The 22,371-nt window shown below is 29.8% G+C and overlaps 1 protein-coding gene across 3 annotated transcripts in view; it reads left to right on the top strand.

Moving 5' to 3' along the window:
* LOC105249612 (connectin) overlaps positions 1–22,371 on the top strand; it is a 265,723-nt gene that overhangs the window by 35,100 nt on the left and 208,252 nt on the right. For 2 of the 3 annotated variants that reach the window (XM_025414898.1, XM_025414896.1), the window contains exon 2: positions 14,504–14,593. The exons of the other annotated variant lie outside the window; for it this stretch is intronic. The gene's annotated coding sequence lies outside the window, so the exon portion shown is untranslated. The remainder of the gene's footprint in view (positions 1–14,503; positions 14,594–22,371) is intronic. 3 annotated transcript variants of the gene reach the window in all.

The raw sequence follows: 22,371 nt of genomic DNA, 5'->3' as shown, positions 1-22,371 counted from the left end.
TAGTTGGGGAAAACAAATTTTACCTTTTTCAACCAAGTTTTTTTTCAGTGTATTATTATTATTATTATTATTATTATTATTATTAATTATTATTATTATTATTATTATTATTATTATTTCTTGTTTCGTATGAGATCGCTGATGTTTCTCAAATGGTTCTTTGAAAGGATAGCAATTTAAAAGTACCGTTAAGTACCGCCGTATGTGATTCCAATATTTGCATGGTACTCGGCGGATTTCGGGCTGAGTATTGTGAGTCAATCTTGTCGAGAGAGTTCAATCTATCTTACGACGAGAGGTTGATCGATGTCTGAAATCAGAATTCTACAGAGCTCACGATATACGGCATCGCTTTAAGGAGGGCTTCATGATCAAACAACCACAAGATTAAACTTGTATCGTAATTTAACTATCTATTACGTGATATATTTGCTCGCTAACAAATTACACGTATAGGTACTGATTTACTCGAGAAATGTAATTATAACGTATGATTACGTTATAAGGAAAGGCGATACAATTCTACAATGTTTGTAGAAGAGGTTTTTTTCAAAAAACGCAAAATTGTATTAAAAGCTCGATTGTGAAAAGAGATTAATTAGTAATCATTTAATTCATTCGGATAATTTGAAATAAATTTAGCTATAATATGCATCATATTGAATTTCTAAATTAAAGTTTTAGTGAATTTTAAATTAGAGTTTTCTAAATTAAAAATTTTTTTGGTACTTTGCAGCATAATTAAATGTCAAAATAATTTATTGAGTTAAATTTTTTTCACACCTTTTTTCACATCTAGCTACAAGGAGAATATTACGCGGAATGCTTTAGCATTTAAATATTCTAAATTGATTTTAAATTACATTAAATTGAATTTTATTTTATTTCATATTAATATTTATATATTTGAGTAATGCAAATGGATTGAAATTAAATTGAGTTTAATTTTAATACATATTGCGGAATATGATATTGAAAATGTGATGATTACGTCTCAAGTTTGTTCTATTCACGGATTTCATATTTACATTTCGCTTATACAGATGGTGCATTAACCCTCGCCACATTATGAAAGCATCTCTTCCAGGGCGACCGCAAATTAGTTTCAATTACCATCGAGAACAGGCTTTGATATGATAACAACTAAAGCGAGTCATCATGGTGATGCATCATGCTACTATTCTAAGCTTCTAAGAAAAGCAAACAGCATCTGTGATCTTTCCATACATGTTTTTTCAAAAATGTTTCATATTATTTCATAAGAACCAATTGCAACAGCAAGAAATTATAACAGCAAATAAGAAACGATGATTAGTGAATGATTATGGAAAATAATTGCAACATGATTTTTAATATTAATTATATTAATAATTTTTTTTATTTACAAATTATTTTATTGCACAAGAAGAAAGGAAAAACAAGGATAGAAAAATTTATAAAATATAATGCTATAAGATCTAATAATATAAATATAATATAAATATGATAAAATCTATAAAATATATAATAATTATTTAAAAAAATAATTATTAAAAATTATATTAATATTTTAAGGATGCTTTATATGTACAATCCCAACAAAAAGTAGCTGAAAATCAATATTGACGAATATTTACTTTCGGTGTATTTTGAGTATGAGAAATTGTGTGGAATATTACAATTTGATCTTAGCTACAGTGCAGAGATGTATTTTTTAATATTTATTGCGTTGTTACTGAAATATTCCGAATTTTGTTAATCGAAATGATTAACTTTTGGCAGAGAATTTCACCTTGTGACAGATACATGGCTAACTTCATTAAATATCTTTAATATCTTTTTAACCAGTTAGTACTGGTATAATATTATTTGATCAAATATTTCCTCGGTATCTAAACTTTTGCAAATTTTAAAAAAATTCTGAATATTATTTCCATGTGTTTTTGTCATTTGAATCGACGTGGTTATACGTTTCCCATAAGAACACATGTTAATTCGGTGCAAATTAAAACCCTTATAACTTGAACGCTTTAGTGAATCGATTTAAAAATTGTACTGAAGATTCGAAACATATGTAAAGACATTCTGTACAATTTTCATTAAATTCTCAATATTTTGAAAATAGGTACAAAACATCATTAATACGTAATATTTTATATATATGCGCGCGAAAGAAATTTAATCTTATGAATATAACTCTATTCCTTTAAAATCATGTATTTTTCAAAAAAATCTAACGCAAGAATATAAAAATCGTATCTCTACATAACACTCTAGTAATAAATATTGATAATATGCATATCACTCTTGGTCTCGCGCTAAAACATCTCTCGCAAAATTGATACTCGACGCACTTATTATACTTTCACATGCCTATCTGCAAAACGCGAAACATCGTCGAGTCGAGTGTGAGACCGCAAGCGCGGGGTCCGTATATCTTTCTGCGACATTAACGTGTCGCTCTCGCGCAAGATGTAAATATCGCAATCACGAGCACGCGCACAACACGGGAAACTTAACGGGGTAGCCCTCGAAATACGTCGCACTCCGACACGCCCGAATAGTCGACGCGCGGCGAATCCGCGGAGCACATAAATGCATTATTCAGGGAGAGAGGCAATGCAGGGTGGCGGTGTACTCGTACTCTACCGCATTTGCGTTACTTCCAGAAGATTAAACTTGCATGCGAGCGAGCTATGAAGTATAGTCGCAGACGGCACGGCCGACATGCGACTTGCTCTCGGACAATGCGCCGGTCCGATTTCGGACGCGCATTCTTTTTTTCCTCTCATTCTTACAACAGAGGGAGAAAGAGAAAGAGGGGGGAGAGAGAGAGAGAGAGAGAGAGAGAGAGAGAGAACTTAAGGGGAAGAATGTTGGGGAACAAATTTCGATTTTATTACCCCGAGAAGAGTCGTTATGTTGTGATACTGTGTTTAAGGGAGGAGAGAAACATTCCTCATTTTAATCTTCTTTTAAGTCAAATTAAAAGATGCTAAACAATATGTTTCAGAAAACTTACATGAAATTTTTTCGAAAATTATTATTACATGATAAAGGTATAACACAGAAAGGTTAGGATTGGAAAGATTAGAAAGGTATTAATTTAGAATAAAGAATATACAGGATGATTCAGTTCACCCGAAGCAATGATTTTTTTCTCAAAAATGTGATATCAGAAAATTAGAAAAAAATTTTCACTACAATAGACACCTAAATTAATCATTGCTGATGGTTCTATCTTTCGGGACAGACTAGAAGTAGGATCTACTGAGATCAGTTTTAAAATTTCAGATAGGAAATAATAAGTCGGGTGGTTGAGTATCGTTGAGCTTTAGGAAAGAAACAAAACTTTTATCAAAACTTTATTCAATTATCTTTTTCAGAAAAATGTTTCAAGAAAAACGTTTGAATATATGAATGACTGTAATAAAATTTAATACCTTGATGCACATTTTAACAGCTTGGCTGCTCTGCAATTTTAACCCAGCATAACAAAATCTTTCTCATTTAAAAACATGTTTCCTTTGCTCAGAACAAATTCAAACTGAATGATAAATGATAAATTTCTATTTGCATCAATTCTTTTGATATTACAGTGTCTACAACAAGCCAGAATTATTACGGTGTTAATGATTAGAACTAGCGCGGAAACTTCTCGAGCACTTGTAAATTATTGCAGGTATCCACACATTCGAAATTTTCTTGGAATTTGTAAGAGAAAATTGAATTTTTAATAAAAGTTGTTTCTTCTTTAAAACCCTACCCAACGATATCCCACTTGACCCATATTCCTATTTGAAATTTTAAAATTGATCTCAGTTACACATACTTCTGGTTTGTTCAAAAGAACCATTACCAATGACTAGTTTGGGTATCCATTAGTAATGAAATTTCCTGCGATATCACATTTTTGAAAAAAAAAAAAAAAAAAACGGCTAGCATGAATGGTTTTCAACAAATCACTTTATATAGGAAGAAAATGCAACATGATAATTGATAATTTTGTAACAAAATTATCATGTCAAGAGAAAATCTAATTACTAATATTATATATATATATATATATATATATATATATATATATTTCAGTATTAAATCATGGCATTAACTTATAGTTTACAGATCACTTTTTTTAATATATTGTAGGTATATTACTAAATACCTGAGAACAAATGGACTTATGTAAGATTTATATAATTATGTAAGCTCATATATAATTATTACATAATTATATATAAGTAATTATTAATTATATAATTCGATTAGGTTTAAATTACGTGTCGTTTCCCTTTGGTTTTTGAGATATGCAACTTTGAAATATCACAATTTTCGTACTTAATTTTATTATCTTTTCGTTATATCCTACTTGTAAATGATGATGATTTGTGAAATAAATATAATTTAATAAGATATGTGAAAAATTGTATATTGTTTCATTTTTTAATATTTTTTTTATTTTACCTGAATATTTTAAAATTAAAAAATATATGTTTAAATGCGTGACGGAAATGAAAGGCTATGCCTTTCGTTATATCTTTGTAAATGATTTGTATAATAAATGTAATTGAATAAGATATGAAAAATTATTAGTATATTATTTTATTTTTTAATATTTTTGTTATTTCATTTGAAGAGTTTATTAAGTATTTATTAAAACTAAAAATATATAAATATTTAAATAAACGCGGAATGGGAGAGGAATATAGTCTTTTTCTCCTCCTCATCTCCACCTCGAAGAAATTCTAATTTAACATAAATCTTTAATTTTAATTTAAAATCAGAAATAAATTTAATTAGCTTAGTTTTTTCGAGATGGGAGTAGAGGAGTAGAGTTCTTTGTTCACGCGTTTACTAAACAATAAATTAAACTTACATGATTTGGAACTTTCCGCACAAAAGAAAGTTTGAGATAAATGACTTCTACTTATATATCTATGTAAATATTTAAGTGTTTAATTGCAAACTGGAATATTTAATAATGAATAGCTTGAAATGATCAATGCTTAATAATGATGAGAATATTTTACGAGAATCATAATTTTGAAAATATATGTCAACGTTAAGGAACTAGATTTTCTTTTCTAAAAAAAGATTTTCTTTTTTTTTATTTTTACAATATTTCAAAGTGTGGCATATCTCAGGAATAAAAGAGAGCCTCATACAATTAAAAGCATGTACCATTTAGGAATGTAGCCTTCATAATACACGTCGAAAGGAAAGTGATTCGCGAGGTCAGTATCAAGATTTACCGTTATTTCATTAAAGCTTCCAATTTTGCATTAAATGTGATGTATTCCGCAAGCGTAATGCGACTCGCTTTGTTTCGGTAACTGATATCGCTGTATCACGTCCCCTTTAACCCATTAACCCAAATAATTGGCGATTCGCCAGGATCGCCAGAGCGCGCATTCAAGGTCTGATGTATCGCCCGAAACCGCGTTAACCCCTCCGCTTAAGACCAATACCTCCGCAACAGCAATTCCATTAAGGACAATCGCAAGCGTAAGCGATTGTTCGCTCGATCGTTGACATCTTAACGTTACGCCCTACGTGACACATGGTTTCGCTCACAATTCGAAATCAGCATAGACACCATTTTGGATTGTCATTACAAAATATTGGATTCTAATAGTTTCAGTTCTACTAAAATATTCTTGAGTAAAGTAAACATTTTTCAATAAATCAAATATCGCGTTATAAAGTTTTTATAAAAGTATGCTTCGGTTTTTTTTGCAAAGTATAAAATGTTTCAAATATTTTTCTCCCGTGAAAAAACATGCGCGCTGTTAAGGGAATTTCCCTCATTGAATGGTGAACTCTTACACGATTACAGCGCTCTCATCTAATCCTCATCCCGTATCTCTCTCTATCACGTTATTTATAAACAGTGTTTGCTGTAGATAATTTCAAATTATCTAGATAAAGATAATTATCTAGATAAAGATAAAGATAAAAATCCGTAAATTTATCTTAGATGAGATAAAGATGATTTTGCTTTTATTTAATCTAGATGAAAGATGAGATGATTATTGCGATAATTTAGATAATTATCTAGATATTTTTGTTTATTTTATAAGACTATAAATATTTGTAAAAAATATGACGCAGATTATAAATGGGATATTAAAATCATAAACACATATTCTTTCTCTTTTCCTAAAGAATATTTAAATAATAAGAAAAAGGTATATAAATGATATGATAAATATTTATTTATTAATTTGTATTCATAATATATTTTTATAATATATTTATAATATATTAATAATATAATAATCAATGTGTAACAGTACATATATCATTTTTATAAAATATACATTAATGCATTGCACAAATTTAAGTAAAACAAGTACAAGATAAAGTATATTTGTAATATTATTTTCCAAATAAAAAATATATTTTAGATATTTTAGATAGATCTTTAAAAGTTTGCCTGGAAAACTCTTTTGCATAATGCAAAAGAGTTTTCCAGGCAAACTTCTAAAAATCTATCTAAAATAGATGCAGTGTTTGCTTCTGCACTGCTTTTTCCACTCTATTGTATCGATATTTCAGGTACATACGGACCGAAATTTTTGGGCACATGCCATTAATTAGGCTACTAAACTCAATTTTCACAATTCCACAAGTTTTTATTGTGCAATCCGCTATTGGGTATGCTATTGTTTTATGCATAAAAGTTACAAAACATTTATATAAGGCTAATGTCTTTATGAGGTGATGTTGATTTAAGAAGTCGATAAATAAATATACAATTTTATACTTTTTTTTCTTTCTCAGTATATAATCAGCTTCCCAGTGTCCGTTTGCATCTATACTTCAACTATAGAAAAGGATTTTTAATTCTATGTAGACAATAAAAAATGGCACATGTCCAAAAATTACAGTATTTTGATAAAAAAGGGTAGGTTGAGGGAAGCAGTGCATCTTCTTTATAAACAGTGTTTGCTGGTATCTAGATAAAATTATCTAGATAATTATCTAGATAAAGAAATGGATCATCTTTATCTTTAACTAGATGAAGAAATACAAAGTATCTTTATCTTTATCTTAGATAAAAAATATATGTCATCTTATCTAAAAATTGTCTAAGATGACGTTTTCATTATGCAAAAGAGTTTTCCAGGCAAGCTTCTAAAAATTCGGGACCTCGCAATTCGATCATTAAAATTGCGATAGCTTTTATTTGGGAGAATATCTCGTTTGCGGAAGTCTCGTCAATTAACCGAGAGTCGGCGCGAATTGCGAAAGTGACGTTGACGACGAATCCTCGCGTTCAGAATGATTTATCGTTCTGGCAATAAGTACATCGAGAGACTTGCTACACGTGCAATCGTCGGATATGCGCGCTATGGACGGATGCTACGAGTCTATGTATTCGCGCGGAGAATTGTCAGAGATAGCGTTGACGGTGTGAGTGTGTCATCGACAAAAGCGAGGAGTCGACTCGCTCGAATGTCACGACGAGGTTAGAGAAAGGGCAGACGTACACACGTAACGACAGTGATGACGAAGTAATGGAGCCGAGACTCGGTTTCATCGTCGGGGTTATACATGGACTCCTGATTCTACCCTGGATATTTCAGATCACGATGCGCCTAAGTCGTTTTGCATTCCTCTCGAATCGGATCAATATTCGTTCCACGTTCACGGGGTGACCTGAAAGAAAGAAAAATTTCGGCCACATATACAGCATTATTTATAATATTATTTATGTTGCAGATTAAGTTGATTTGTTTATCATAATAGTACAAATTTTACATATAACAATGTATCATTTTTTTTTCCCGACTGTGAAAATTTCCGAAACTGTGCAAATGTTTTATTTATGGAGCAAAATGCCGCAAATGAAATTAAGCAGCAATGTCGCTGTTTTTCGGTTTGCGTATTTATGTAATTTGACAATTGAATGAATTATGTAAATGCAAAGTTTCGAAAGCATACGTTATCAATTGCATAAATATTTTATGTCGCGATGTAACTGATTCGCATTTAGAATTCAGATCAATTTGACACACACACACACACACACACACACACACACACACACACACACACACACACACACATTACCGTAATTTTTTGACAAGTAAAAGCATAATTTAAAATACTTACTATTAATTTGAACAATAAATTCTTAATAAATTTTCAAAATAAACTTAAAAATAGCAACAAATTGTTTAGTAAATAAATTTTTAAAATTTACACACAAGTTTTATAATTTCTTTATTATTAAATTAATTATTCATTATTTTTTTTATTATGCTGAAAGCTATATAGTTAAAAAAATTTTATCGAATAAAATAAAATGTAAAGGTAGTATTTTTAAAATATAATAAAAAATTAGAAGAATAGAAGAATAGAAAAATATCATTTTGTAAAATTCGATATATATTTATAAATAAATCTTTCGATATATATTTATAAATGAATCTTTTTTAATAAAAAAATGTAAAGTTTGTCAAAAATTTATTAGAAATTATAATTTCTTTGTCTTTTTTTAAATTAAACATTACGATACTATATAAGACAAAGTCCTTTTAAAACAAGATAGTTTCTTTTAAGCAAATTTACTTCTTCATTACTTTCTCTCTTCTCTTCCTCGGGAATTAGCACGATGAATTTTCTATGAAAATTTTGCTGCAAAACCTTTAATAAGGCTAGTTTCGGAGAATCCTTTATTCTCTACGGAGCTTACTTTCCCATTTCCCTTCTTCTATTATCGCCTACTTACATTCCCTGATGAGTGAATCATCCCTCGATTATATCATTTCCGAAAACTTTGTGTCATTTCTAGTAGTAGTGTCACGGGTGTAAATGTTATTCCCCGGTTTATAACTTGATAACTTGATAACTTGCCTGTTATCTGCAAGGTAAGCCGAATAAATTTAAGAGGCTGCTTAGAATTCTACGGTCCTCGCTATACTTCTCTTGGGCCAATTTCGGCCGATTCAGACAGTTAGTTATTAAAGAAGCGAAAGATTCTCCATGAGATGCATGAGAATTAATTTCATTTTTCTCGTTTCTCTCTTTCTTATAATAGAAATTATTAAAATTCTTCTTTTTCATAGAACGGAAAACGTGTTTTATTATTCTTTTTTTTTTAATTTTTGGGTGATCAAAAATATTTTTTTATACATAAGTACAAAGAAAATATAATTTTTTAGGAAAATAATTTAAATAAAATATAATTAATTTTATTTAACAAACTAAATTATAATTAACTTAATAATATGATTTGTTATCAAATAAAGTTAATTATTTAAATTTTTGTATGTGCCCATGTATTCAAAAACATCAATTTTTTTATTAAAAAAATTTAGTTTATTAAAACTGTTTAGTTTATTAAAATTTTGATATTAACCGAAATACACATTCACAGTTAAAAAATACAAATTGTTGAAAAGATATTTCTTCACAGAATTGACTTAATTGACTTATAACTCTGTGAGTCATATCGGATTCGATTTAGCGGCAAACCTCGAGTCCCTGACAAGGAAGACTAGCGAAAAAGGAAACGGCGCCACGATGGCAGTGCTATAAGTCATCATCGAGGATTTATCAATCGACATGGCTTAATCCAATCCTGCCTTACAACAATTATATAGGATATCTATTTTATTATAAAATTTCTGATCGATCTATATTTTTCATTAACAATAAATTGGAAATTTGCAATAATTAATAATAAAAAATTAAAGCATTTTTACGTATCAAATTTTTGGAAAAAATTTGGTAATAAAATTATTTTTTGTGAATTTTAAGTATTTTGTGCTTTGATAAAACTTCATTTTCAAACCATCTCTTGGTTGCTAAAAATAGAACTTTTTAATTTGAATTTTTGAAAAAGCGCTTTATGCTCTGAGAAATCAATTTTTTCGTCAATTTTAATTAACAATATGTCAATAAAATATTTATTTATCTAAATATCACACATTACACCTATGCAATTTATTTGAATTAATTCTGACAATAACAATCTAAAAGGTAATCGAATGGAAAAGCTATTCGTGATGCATTATTGTGTTTTAAGATATCAAATTTGAAAGCTTGCTTGATGGCTTGGTTAATGCAATTTAATGTATTTGAGCATATTTACATGCAACTTGATTAAACAAGCGTTGCGTAAGTAAATTAATAATGTATGCGATATACGGAATATAATAATTTACATTTCCAGAATTTATTTATCGAATATTATAACTGAGACTTAAAAAGGAAAAAGAAATAATTGAAAGAAAAAAAGTTTTATATTATATTTAGGTTGTAAAAATTTATTAAAATTCTTTCAAGAAAATGTTTGAGAATTAAATATAAAATATACATAGCAAATATAAAATATACGTAATATAAAATATATCAAATGCTATATTTTATATTAGAATACAATATAACCCTATATTTAATATAACCCTATATAACCCTATATTTATAACATATTTAATATGTAAGAAAATTATTTATTTAAAAAATATCAAAATATAATTTTAGGATATCTATTTTAAAACGTAATATATACAATAATTTTGCAACATATTGTATTCTACAAAATAAATTAATGTAAAACGATATTTATTTAATAAATTATTATTATAAATTATTTATAAAATAAATTTATCTAAAACGACGCATTTAGTAATACGTGAAAGGTGGTGTATTATAACATGTGTCAGCGTTTTTTAGCATGAGTCTTTAGTGATTGAACATTTTACGTGTTGCCTCAATGTACTTAAATCGATTTAAGAGACATCGGCGATGAAACGCGCGATGGTCCTCTATCATCAATCGATATTAATGTCCGGAAAAAACTCGTTCTAGAGTGATCGGGCGATATAATAAATCAGAAACTCACTTTTGAAACGAGTGTGTTCGTGTGATATGTGTATACGCACACAGATGAATGCTCCACTTTCGTCCACTCTCTCAACGAAAATGCTTTAACTGCATTAACGTTTACGAACCGCGATATCGTCCCTACAAAGATTTAAGAACGGCAATAGTTTAGGAGACAAGTTCTGGGGCGATTCGCTTCGTGAGCTCCCTAATTTCTATTTCCGCCATGACGTCACATCATTTCTTTCTCTCCTTTTCCCGAGCATCGTAAAAGCTGTTACGACTGTGATGAGGGTGACTTTTGTGTTCCGTGACGATGATCGCGTTTTGGATGGTGCCAGTATGACGCATATAGGTTAGGCATATAGGGTGTTCTATCACTACCGCATCAAGACTTAATGCATAGTTTGATAATTATAGAAATAAAAATTACACAGCCATGCAAAAAAGGGAGTCAAAATTTCTTTTTAAGATGCAATAGTGATTTTTGACGTAATTTTGTGCGCTGAATCCGAATCTGGCCGCCGAATTTGCGTAGCACGTCAGGTTTTTGAGTTATTTGTAGTTGAATAGCCCCAAAATTGCTACTTTGGCTAATTTCATCAATTTATTGTGAATAAACCAAATTTTTTGAAATATTTCTGTCAATGGCATCGCGCGTATAGTACTCACTTTCATCTTTCGAATCCACTTTCGATTACTCCGCCGCACGATTTTTTTTCGCTCAGATATACAAGTTATAAGACTGGTCATGCATAGGGATTTAATAAGCCATTCTAAATTAACCGTGCAACCTCTCTATCTTATTACGAATCAAAATTAGGGTAAAAATATACATTTAAATACATTCTGTCACCTTTTGAAATTAAAAATGGCGCATCCAATATGGCGAATAGAATCACAATAAAAAGGCATAAAATTTAGAAAAATTTATCAAAATGTGTAACAACTGTATTAGACATTTCTTTACAATATTTTTACAATATCTTTACAATATTTTTTGGCCAACCGAACTTGACATATGTCAGTCTTTTCAAATTTCAAGATCATGGATCTACCATATTGATGTCTATATAAATTTTCTTTAACGTAAATTTTCTTACAACGTCATATTTATATATCTCAGCGAAAAAAAATCGTGCAGCGGTAATCGAAAGTGGATTTGAAAGGCGAAAGAGAGTATTATACGATGCCATTGGCAGAAATATTTCAAAAAATTTGGTTTCCTCGCAATAAATTCATGAAATTGGTCATTCATGAAAATAGCGATTTTTGAGCCATTCAATTACAAATTACTCAAAAATATGACGTGCTACGCAAATTCGGCAGCCAGATTCGAATTCAGCTCACAAAATTACGTCGGAAATCACTATTGGATCTTAAAAAGAAAAACCTCGCAGGCCTGTGTTATTAATTTAAAACGTGTATCTACACTGAGAAAAATCGTTCGATTGTACCAACAAAACGTATACACAAGAAAAAAAAGAAGTGTCAAATCAAAACTTATATACTTAAATTAACGCGTTCATTGCTTTATATATACGCAACAATTTATAGTCTTCTTAGAAGAATTTAATAATTTTAAATTTCAACAATATTATCGTTTTATTTTAATATTGTAATTGTCACCTTAAGAATATATAATTATTTAATTCTACTTTAAGAAAATTATAATCTTTGATTTAAAAATGTTATTTTCTATCCAACATTATTTCTTTTCCATTCAAGAAAATTAAATCTTAAATCATGAGAGTATATTTTTCTCGATTGAACTATATAAAATGGCTTCATTCAAGTCAGCAATTATTCAAGCAATTATATTTTTCTTAAATTAACGCGATATAATCTCATTTCAACATTTCCATGTTAAAACTAAATATATTTTCAAAATAAGAATGTCCTTTTTTTCTGTGTATGATTGAAGACATTTTGATTAAATCAAACAAGAATTTCTAGTTATCATGATAAGATTCGATTTTTTATAACTAGAATGTTTAATAAATTTTACTATAAGGATTTGGTTAGTATTTTCTGGTTGAATCTATAAAATTTCTTGTTGCATTAACTTCTTTGCTTGCCGCTAGGCGGCGAGCCACTCTGAACTTTACTCGTATTAAATATTTTTGCCATGAAATGTATATAAAGAACTAGTATTAACATTAAATTCAAAGTGTATTTTTTTTCTCTTACGAGCAGTAGGGTCAGAAAGAGGACGCTAGCTCTCTGATTGTGTGTGTTTGAACTGCATCCTCTTCTTGCATCACTGTTTATCAGTTTAATTTCTAACAAACTGAACTTAAAATAATTTATTCAATAATCTGGATTGAATTTATGCAATAATCATGTTGGAATTTAGAATATTAAACAGACTTTTAAGATTAGATGGAAAAAATTTTAGACGACTTGGTGCTGGTGAATTTAGTATTATTAACCAGAAAATTTGGTAAATTTAACAGGAAGAAATTAATCAGATTCATCTAGTAATTCCTACAAGAATTCTGGTTCGTCCACTTTCCAACAGACATATCTGGTTGAATCTACCAGAATTCTAATTAATGCAACCAAATTTTTTTCTCAGTGTATATTTTCTTATTGTCTCCTATTGGGAATAAAAATTTATATAGAAAGATATATTTTCTCAGATTCGCTTTTTGCTCCTGCAAATTCGTTTGCGCGGTCTTTCGCGATATTGACGAGACGAAAACTTGGCTGTAATCTAGATAACGCCGAGGGGACGATTGATTGAAGGCAGTAGTGGTCAGTTTCGTTTTGGTTTTGCGAATAATAGAGTCGCGAACGATATCGTTTATCACGCGAAACTGGCCATTTCGAAGGGAGAATATCGTTTTGGGGGATTTACGAATGCCATTTTTAACAATATTGCAGACGCGACATAAAATATATCGAAAATAATAAAAATATATGATCAAAATTCACCGGTGCTTTGCTCAAAATGTTAATTTTTTTGAGCTTATCTCTCGATTATCTGGCCTTTAGTTCCTAAATTTGCTCGGGAATCGCGAAAAGCCGGTCTCCGCGGTTGTGAACGATGCGGGACTTTGCCGCTCGATTAATTATTCGCACTCGTAATTTGATATTCTGCACGCGCGGGCCAATATTCGCGCATAGCCGCGAAATAACAACCGAATGGTTTCCATGAACAACAAACCGGATTAATGTCGCTACGGCAATTAATGTAGCAGTTTTGTTGCGGGAATAATGCACAAGGTATCTAATGATACGGAAACAGTAGTGATCGCGCACAATATACACTTGAATTTTATATTAAAGCCGTGAAATAAAAATTCGTATATGAATTCGGTTTCATTTTGTTTTTGTTTATTTTATCGGAATTTTCGCCTGATTGCGAAATTATGAGGCGCGAAATAAAAATTTCTTTACATAGACTTTGCTTTTTATTATTGATTACCAATTTGGATATATTCATTTATTCGAAATCAGTTTTGTATATACACTTCTTTTTATATAAAATATTCTAGATTGAAAATTGCTTTTAATCATCAAATAGTTAATTATACTAATTAAATTATAGCGTAGGTGTAACATTAAACAAAAGAAAAGCTTTTACTTTATTAGTTTTAAAATTAGATTATATTTAACTTCATTGGCTTCGTTAGCTTTGTTATATTAATTTTTAATTTCTGGAATTTTGTTCGTTTTTTTTCAGGAGATTCAGTGATTGCATTCCACGGCATAAAGAAATCGATCGATTCTGCAATTATCGGTGGAATTTACAGCACAAGTCTACGATATTCCGGTAAATAATAAATTATTTTATAAAATTTTTTTATAATTATATATATATATATATATATATATATATATATATATATATAGAGGGTGTCTCAAAAGTCCCGAACCGGTCGAATATTTCATAAACTATGCACTTTAGAAAGAAATGTTTCAGACAAAAGTTGTATGGTTTGAAGGGGGCCATCAGATAGTGGCAATGATTTGATCTCGGAGAGTCATTTGAAGGTGACGTAAAGGTCACCGTCAATTTTTTAAATGGAATCCCCTACTTTTTGTTACATATTCGTGTAACTTATCTCGAGAGCTTTCCAAAACACTATAATAAAGTATTTCTTCATTGAGTATTTTTCGAGTTATGAGGCTTGAAATCATTTCTTAATTTTGCATAAACCATAAAATATCTAGTAAAATATTTATTTTTCGATTATCTTACCTTAATAATTTTATGTACAAAATAATGAGAGGAATCAATTGGTGCAAAGAAAAAACATAGTTGTTTTTAAGAAAAAAATATGTAATTTGCAATTTAATTACATATTTTTTTAAAAACAACTATGTGTTTTCCACCAATTGATTGACCCTTACACCAATTGATTCCTCTCATTATTTTGTACATAAAATTCTACCAATTGATTGACCCTTACACCAATTGATTCCTCTCATTATTTTGTACATAAAATTATTAAGATAAAATAACCGAAAAATGAATATTTTACTAGATATTTTATGGTTTATGCAAAATTAAGAAATGATTTCAAGCCTCATAACTCGAAAAGTACTCAATGAAGAAATACTTTATTATAGTGTTTTGGAGCTCTCGAGATAAGCTACACGAATATGTAATAAAAAATAGGAGGTTTCATTTAAGAAATTGACGGTGATCTTCACGTGATTTTCAAATGACTCTCCCATGTTAAATCATTGCCACTATCTGATATGGCCCCCTTCAAGCCACAACTTTTGTCTGAAACATTTCTTTCTAAAGTTTCATAGTTTATGAAATATTCGACCGGTCCGGGACTTTTGGGACACCCTGTATATGTATTACAATATATAACATATAACATATATATATATAACAAAATAAAGAAATTAAAAATTGTTGAAGTTGACAAGAGAAATGTATACTTTATTTCTTCATTAGGAAAAATAGTTTGGATTAATAACATACAATAATTTGAATCACAATCATGTAAGTTGGGAGATGAAGCCAAAGTTGGGCATATTATGTATGCGAATAATTTTTCGTTTATGTCTTTATATGTCATTACATGAAGCATCGAATTTTGTCCTCCTTCCCTTTAGTTTCCATTATTGTTTTCCGGCCGTGGACACGACGGAGGAAAAGCCGACATCTATTTGCGAAAAGCGGATGAAACATCTGGCCGAGGAAATTTAATTTCTATGCTTTAGCTCTCTGTGCGCTCGCTTAGCGCTAATTTCTTGCCATTTGTAACTCGATAAAAATCGACAGTCCCCTGTCACGCCCCCTCACAGTCTCTTGTGTCGGAGAGAAAAAAAAAGGAAGAGAAAAGGCGACGATAACGTTCTTCGGCTCCTTTTTCGCTCTGATTGGAAATGTTTGTCTCCACATCGATCTATGATCCAAGCGTGCCTCGCCAGCTCTCTCCCTTTTCCTTCCCTTCTCCTTCTTCTCCTCTTTCCCCTCTTTCAGTCACCAGAATTTTTCCCGTACTCCGAAAAGCTCTTTTCTCTCGAGAACGTTTCGATCAGTCGTAGAAAAAAACTTGTCAACTCTCTTTCTATCTCTCTCTGTCTCTCTCTCTTTCTCTCTTTCTCTTTCAGCGTTTATTGGGGGTTCCTGTTGAAAGCCGGAGACGAAAGCGTAAAAGGGGGAAGAACAAGGATAAAATAGAAACAGAAAAGTGGAAAAAGATTATGGATGTTTGAACCTGATTGAAGTTTTCAAGAACTACAAGCGTGCGATCAATTGAAATGATCGTGAATGTCGTCTTCGTTTGTCATCTTATGGTCTTATGGTCTTATGGTTTCTGTTTTGTCCGGGTTTCATCTAGCTGTGTCATGCTTTATTGCGTTAAAGGTTATATAGAAAAGTTATATCCTACTTTATTGCATGAGAAAGAAGGAAAGCGCATCAATACTTACGTTAGGTATTAGAAGTGTATTATACAGGGTGTCCCAAAAGTCCCGGACCGGTCGAATATTTCATAAACTATGCATTTTAGAAAGAAATGTTTCAGACAAAAGTTGTATGGCTTGAAGGGAATATAAAAAATAGGGAGTTCCATTTAAGAAATTGACGGTAATCTTCACATGATTTTCAAATGACTCTCCCATGTCAAATCATTGCCACTATCTGATGGCAAGCCCTCTTTAAACCATACAACTTTTGTCTGAAACATTTCTTTCTAAAGTGCATAGTTTATGAAATATTCGACTGGTTCGGGATTTTTGAGACACCCTGTATATATAGGAGTATTAAAAAGATTTAAATTAAAAATGTTAAATTAAATTAAAAATTTTAAATTAAATTAAAAATTTTTTAAATAAATAATTGAGATTAATTACATAGAATTAAATATTATATCAACATTTATACATTCGATTAAGTAATGTCTGATCAAAGATTGGTTTGTTGAGACGCTTTTCAGATAGACGGAGAGAAATAGGAAATAGCGATTTATATTTCCGAAATCCCACAATTACGTTGAAAGACACGAAATATCAAGAAACAAACAAAGGGTATCTAAAAGCATGCACTTGCTTTTAAGTGAGAGTGAGGAAGGTTAGAAATCGTTAATCCTAAAGCGTTGTTTGCATATAGCAAGACGAGATAAAAGGCAAAAAGTGTAGAGAGACAGACAGGCAGACTTCCGAAGGGATGACATGGGAAAAAATCAATTTGCCCGCGCGTGTGATCTTCTTTGAGACTTAAGAAATCCCTTAGGGAGAATTCCACAGTCGACGCAGTCATCTCTAGTGAGACTCCTATTTCCTTCTACATCCCCCTTTCTCTTTGCAAGTCTCTTCAGATCGTCGCATTTTTTAATGATCTAAAGGAGTCATCCAGTTCTTTTTCATCGGCTAACATCTTTGTAGTCGATTGTCGATAAATCGCTCTTTGAATAATAAAATTGCCTCCACACAACATAATCAATAAACACCAATATTAGCCAATATATAATTATATCATCTTGACATTGGACAACAATTGCTATGATGATAATATGTAATTGCCATGCAGTGTTTGCTAGTATCTAGATAAAATTATCTAGATAATTATCTAGATAAAGAAATAGATCATCTTTATCTTTAACTAGATGAAGAAATACAAAGTACCTTTATCTTTATCTTAGATAAAAAATATATGTCATCTTATCTAAAAATTGTCTAAGATGACATTTTAATTATGCAAAAGAGTTTTCCAGGCAAGCTTTTAAAAATCTATCTAAAATATTTAAAATATATTTTTTATTTGGAAAGTAATATTACAAATATACTTTATGTTGTACTTATTTTACTTAAATTTGTGCAATGCATTAATGTATATTTTATAAAAATAATGTATGTATTGTTACACATTGATTATTATATTATTAATATATTATTAATATATTATAAATATATTATAAATATGAATTAATAAATAAATATTTATCATATCATTTATATACCTTTTTGTTATTATTTAAATATTCTTTAGGAAAAGAGAAAGAATATGTGTTTATGATTTTAATATCCCATTTATAATCTGCGTCACATTTTTTACAAATATTTATAGTCTTATAAAATAAACAAAAATATCTAGATAATTATCTAGATTATCGCAATAATCATCTCATCTTTCATCTAGATTAAGTAAAAGCAAAATCATCTTTATCTCATCTAAGATAAATTTACGGATTTTTATCTTTATCTTTATTTAGATAATTTTGAAATTATTTACAGCAAAGACTGTTGTTATGTGAAATTCATGCACATGATATAGCCAACATTGAATTATTGTATGTAATCTCAAGGAAACTGTTTTATTTCTTTTTCGATCTCTTTATTCTTTCCCACCTTTCACCCGTTTTCGCTATGCATATACATCATTTCTCTTTGACAGAAAAAGATTTGCCCGAAACTAGGCTTTTTCTGGCAAGGAAGAGAAGGGAAAATGTGGAACAAGGGTGCAAATGGCGGGCAGGGGTTGGTATCGCGCGCATCCGCCGCGAAAAGTCTCCACCCTTGCTTTCCAAAAGGCAGCAAGCAGGAAATCAGCAGTGGGCGAATGGCTGGAATCAGATTCTGCTTGTGCGGGCATCCTTCTTCTTTTTTCTCTCTCTCTTTTCCGGGGCGGAGTGTTTAAAGCCCGTGAAATGGGCCGCCTCGCTCTCTTCTTCATCCCCCTTACCCACGATTTGTCGATTTCCTCGCTCTCTCCCTTTCGCTTTCGCTCGCTCCACAAGCTGAACTTGGACGTAGGGGATTCTCCTCGCTAATGGCTAGTAGTTTCTCCCGAGGCTTGAAGGTTTTTTTGGGGTGTTGAGCGCTCGTGCGCGGTTGCCGAAAATTTTAATTGCCGTCGGTTAGAACTTGCCCCTTTATCTTTTGCACGTATTACTCAATGTTCAAGTTATACAGAAAGTTTTACCACAAGTTTTGCGAGCATATCTTTAAATTACTGCAAAGGAGAAATATTAAAGGAAAAGACTCATTAGCAAACTAAAAGATTGTGTGTGTGTGTGTGTGTGCATCTATTTTTACAACTTTTAAAATTTTTTTAAAAGGTTTTATAAAAAGTTTTATAAAAAGTTTTTAAACAAGATCTTTAAAAATATATTAGTTTTACAATTTCAAATGTTTTTGATTTTTAAGGATGTTTTGTACCTATTTTCAAAATATTGAGAATTTAATTGTACAAAAATTGTACAGAATTTAATGAAAATTGTGCAGAATTTACATATGTTTAGAATCTTTAGTACAATTTTTAAATCGATTCACTAAAGTGTCCACAAATTATAAGGATTTTAATTTGCATCGAATTAACATGTGTTTTTATGGAAACGTATAACCACATCGATTCAAATGACAAAACACTTGGAAATAATATTCAGAATTTGTTTAAAATTTGTAAAAGTTTACATATATTTGGTCACGAGGAAATATTTGGTCAAATAATATTATACAAGTACTAACTGATTAAAAAGATATTAAATATAATTTAATGAAGTTAGCCATGTATCTGTCACAAGGTGAAATTCTTTCCCAAAAGTTAATTATTTCGATTAACAAAATTCGAAATATTTCAGTAAAAACGCAATAAATATTAAAAAATACATCTCTGCACTGTAGCTAAGATCCAATTGTAATATTCCACACAATTTCTCATACTTAAAATACACCGAAAGTGGATATTCGTCAATATTGATTTTCAGCTACTTTTTGCTGGGATTGTACGTACAAAACATCCTTAATAAATTTCCTAAATTTTAGCGCAGCAAAATTATGAAAAAATAATTTTAAAAAGTTAAATAGAGTCTAATTGATGTAAGATGAAGAAAAAATTAAACACTATCATAAAACTGATATTTATTACGAAAAAATATTGAGAGAAAGAGAGAGAGAGTGTGGGGGGAATAGTTTCCATTCTTTAAAATAAACAGAATGCTTTCAATTACATAAACGTTCTTCTCAATTAAAATCATTCAAATTCGAATCGTGATTTGTCGATTTCAGATTTATCTGTCACGAATATTGTTCTGAAATAATGCCTGTTCATGCAATTCATTTCTGCAATTATATTTGATTTAAGTCAGGTAATCAGAAAACAATAATAATCTGTTCTAAATTATAATTTATGAAATATAAATTCTTTGAATTTGTAAAAATATTTCTGATAAATACGGAAATAAATTCGATAAATTTTTAACTAATTAAACTTTAGTTATTATCAGAACTTTTGGTACCTTGTACTCTCTTTTATACATACAAACTGACGACGAAATCCAAACAAATGGTATGGCCTATTGTTTGGCTTGTCGGCTTGGAAAAACAATAAGTTGTTTTATATCTCCAGTTTCCTTCTTATTCTTTCTTATTCCTTCTTATTCCCTTTTTTTATGTATTCTTTATAATTTTGAAATTACAATATAAAAACTTTCTTTTTTAAAAATATAAATATATTATTATATTTGTATAGATTTTATATTTATACAAACTTTAAACACATACATATATATATTAATATTTTATATATCATTTTATTATTTATGCAATAATACGGATTTTTTATTATCTATCTATATGTTAAATATTTTTCTTTAAACTTTCAAAAACTGACCATGCAATAATAAAAAGTTAATTTGACAAATTAAATCCAGTGAATATATCGGTTAACAGGAGACTAGTCGTCAACAAGTCCGATGGATAATCCAAATTTTTCGAAAATTGTTTTATAAATTAATTCCAAGCTGACAAGCCAAAAAAATAAGCATTATTTGTTTGGATTTCGTTTCGTCAGTTTACATAAAATGAAATATAGGAAACGAAAAGTTCAATAACAACTGATGTTTAATTAGTTAAAAATTTACCGTGTTTCCACATTTCCATCGCGTTATTTCACATTTATCAGAAATATTTTTATTTTTGATTTGTTTAAATGATATAATTGTTTTAGCCAATTTGCGTAATTAATAAAAGCAACTCAATATTTATAGACATTCAATTGAAGTTTTTTTCTCATTAGATATTTTTTAAAAATTCAGATTTTTAAAAAAATTAGTAATTTATTATATTTAATAATATTATATATATATATATATATATATATATATAATAAAATAAATTAAATATAATAAATTATTTAAATATACTTTGCGTTATTTTTAATAAATTATTTAAATACTTTGCGTTATTTTCACTTATAATAAAAAAATTTTTATATATTAAATACATATAAATAAAAAGTAAATTTTTTTTATTATCTAGTTATAATCAGCGTACAATACAAACATTTGATCACAGAAATGGAAAAAAATTATAGTGATACATTTGAATCACATGTAAATACTATGTATATACTAATATATATTATCGATCGAATCGTAAATAGAAATGTAAAATGCTAAATCGATAGTCGAGCAAAAATAGCTATCAAGTATGAAATACTTTCGCCATCACTATTGCGTGATGTAGACGTCACTAGGTATATAGCAGAAATCGCATGAAATATCGAAACGGAACGATGCGGAATAAATATTCCACGTTCGGCGAGTTACCAGCTATAGTCGGCCTGTAATCCCTAACGAACCGAAAATATCCATATTTCCGGGCGATCGGCAAAGCGTCGAAACGTCGCTTCCTCCATTAGCGAATCGAAGCGATCGAATATCGCGAAAGTCGAATACCGGAGACTAACGATTCAAGCGTGAACAACATTGTCAAAACCGGAACAATGGTGTAATCGACTAGAAGGTAGAATCTTCCGTTATCGGAAGCTCCATTATTCGGATGTCCAACCATTTCAATATTTCAATATATATTCCATGTTCCGTTACCCAAATAAAATATCTTCTCGTAGAATATCTCTCTTCCTGTTGAAATAGAAATAATACTTCGTGCAATATTTATTCTCTAGGAATGAAGAAGGAGAGACTGAAGAAAAAGAGAGAGAAAAATTGTATCTCTTTATTCCTCGAATTTATAAATTATTACGATTATAATTTACCAGTCGACATCGTTCACATATTATAATTTATTATAAAATATTAATTTAAGACTGATTTTATATACGTAACAATGGATGGTGCAATGACA

The sequence above is a fragment of the Camponotus floridanus genome, unplaced genomic scaffold (assembly GCF_003227725.1).
Source record: "Camponotus floridanus strain SB8 unplaced genomic scaffold, Cflo_v7.5 scaffold90, whole genome shotgun sequence".
In the NCBI taxonomy this organism is placed as follows: Eukaryota; Metazoa; Arthropoda; class Insecta; order Hymenoptera; family Formicidae; genus Camponotus; species Camponotus floridanus.
This window is presented reverse-complemented; position numbering and strand designations above follow the sequence as displayed.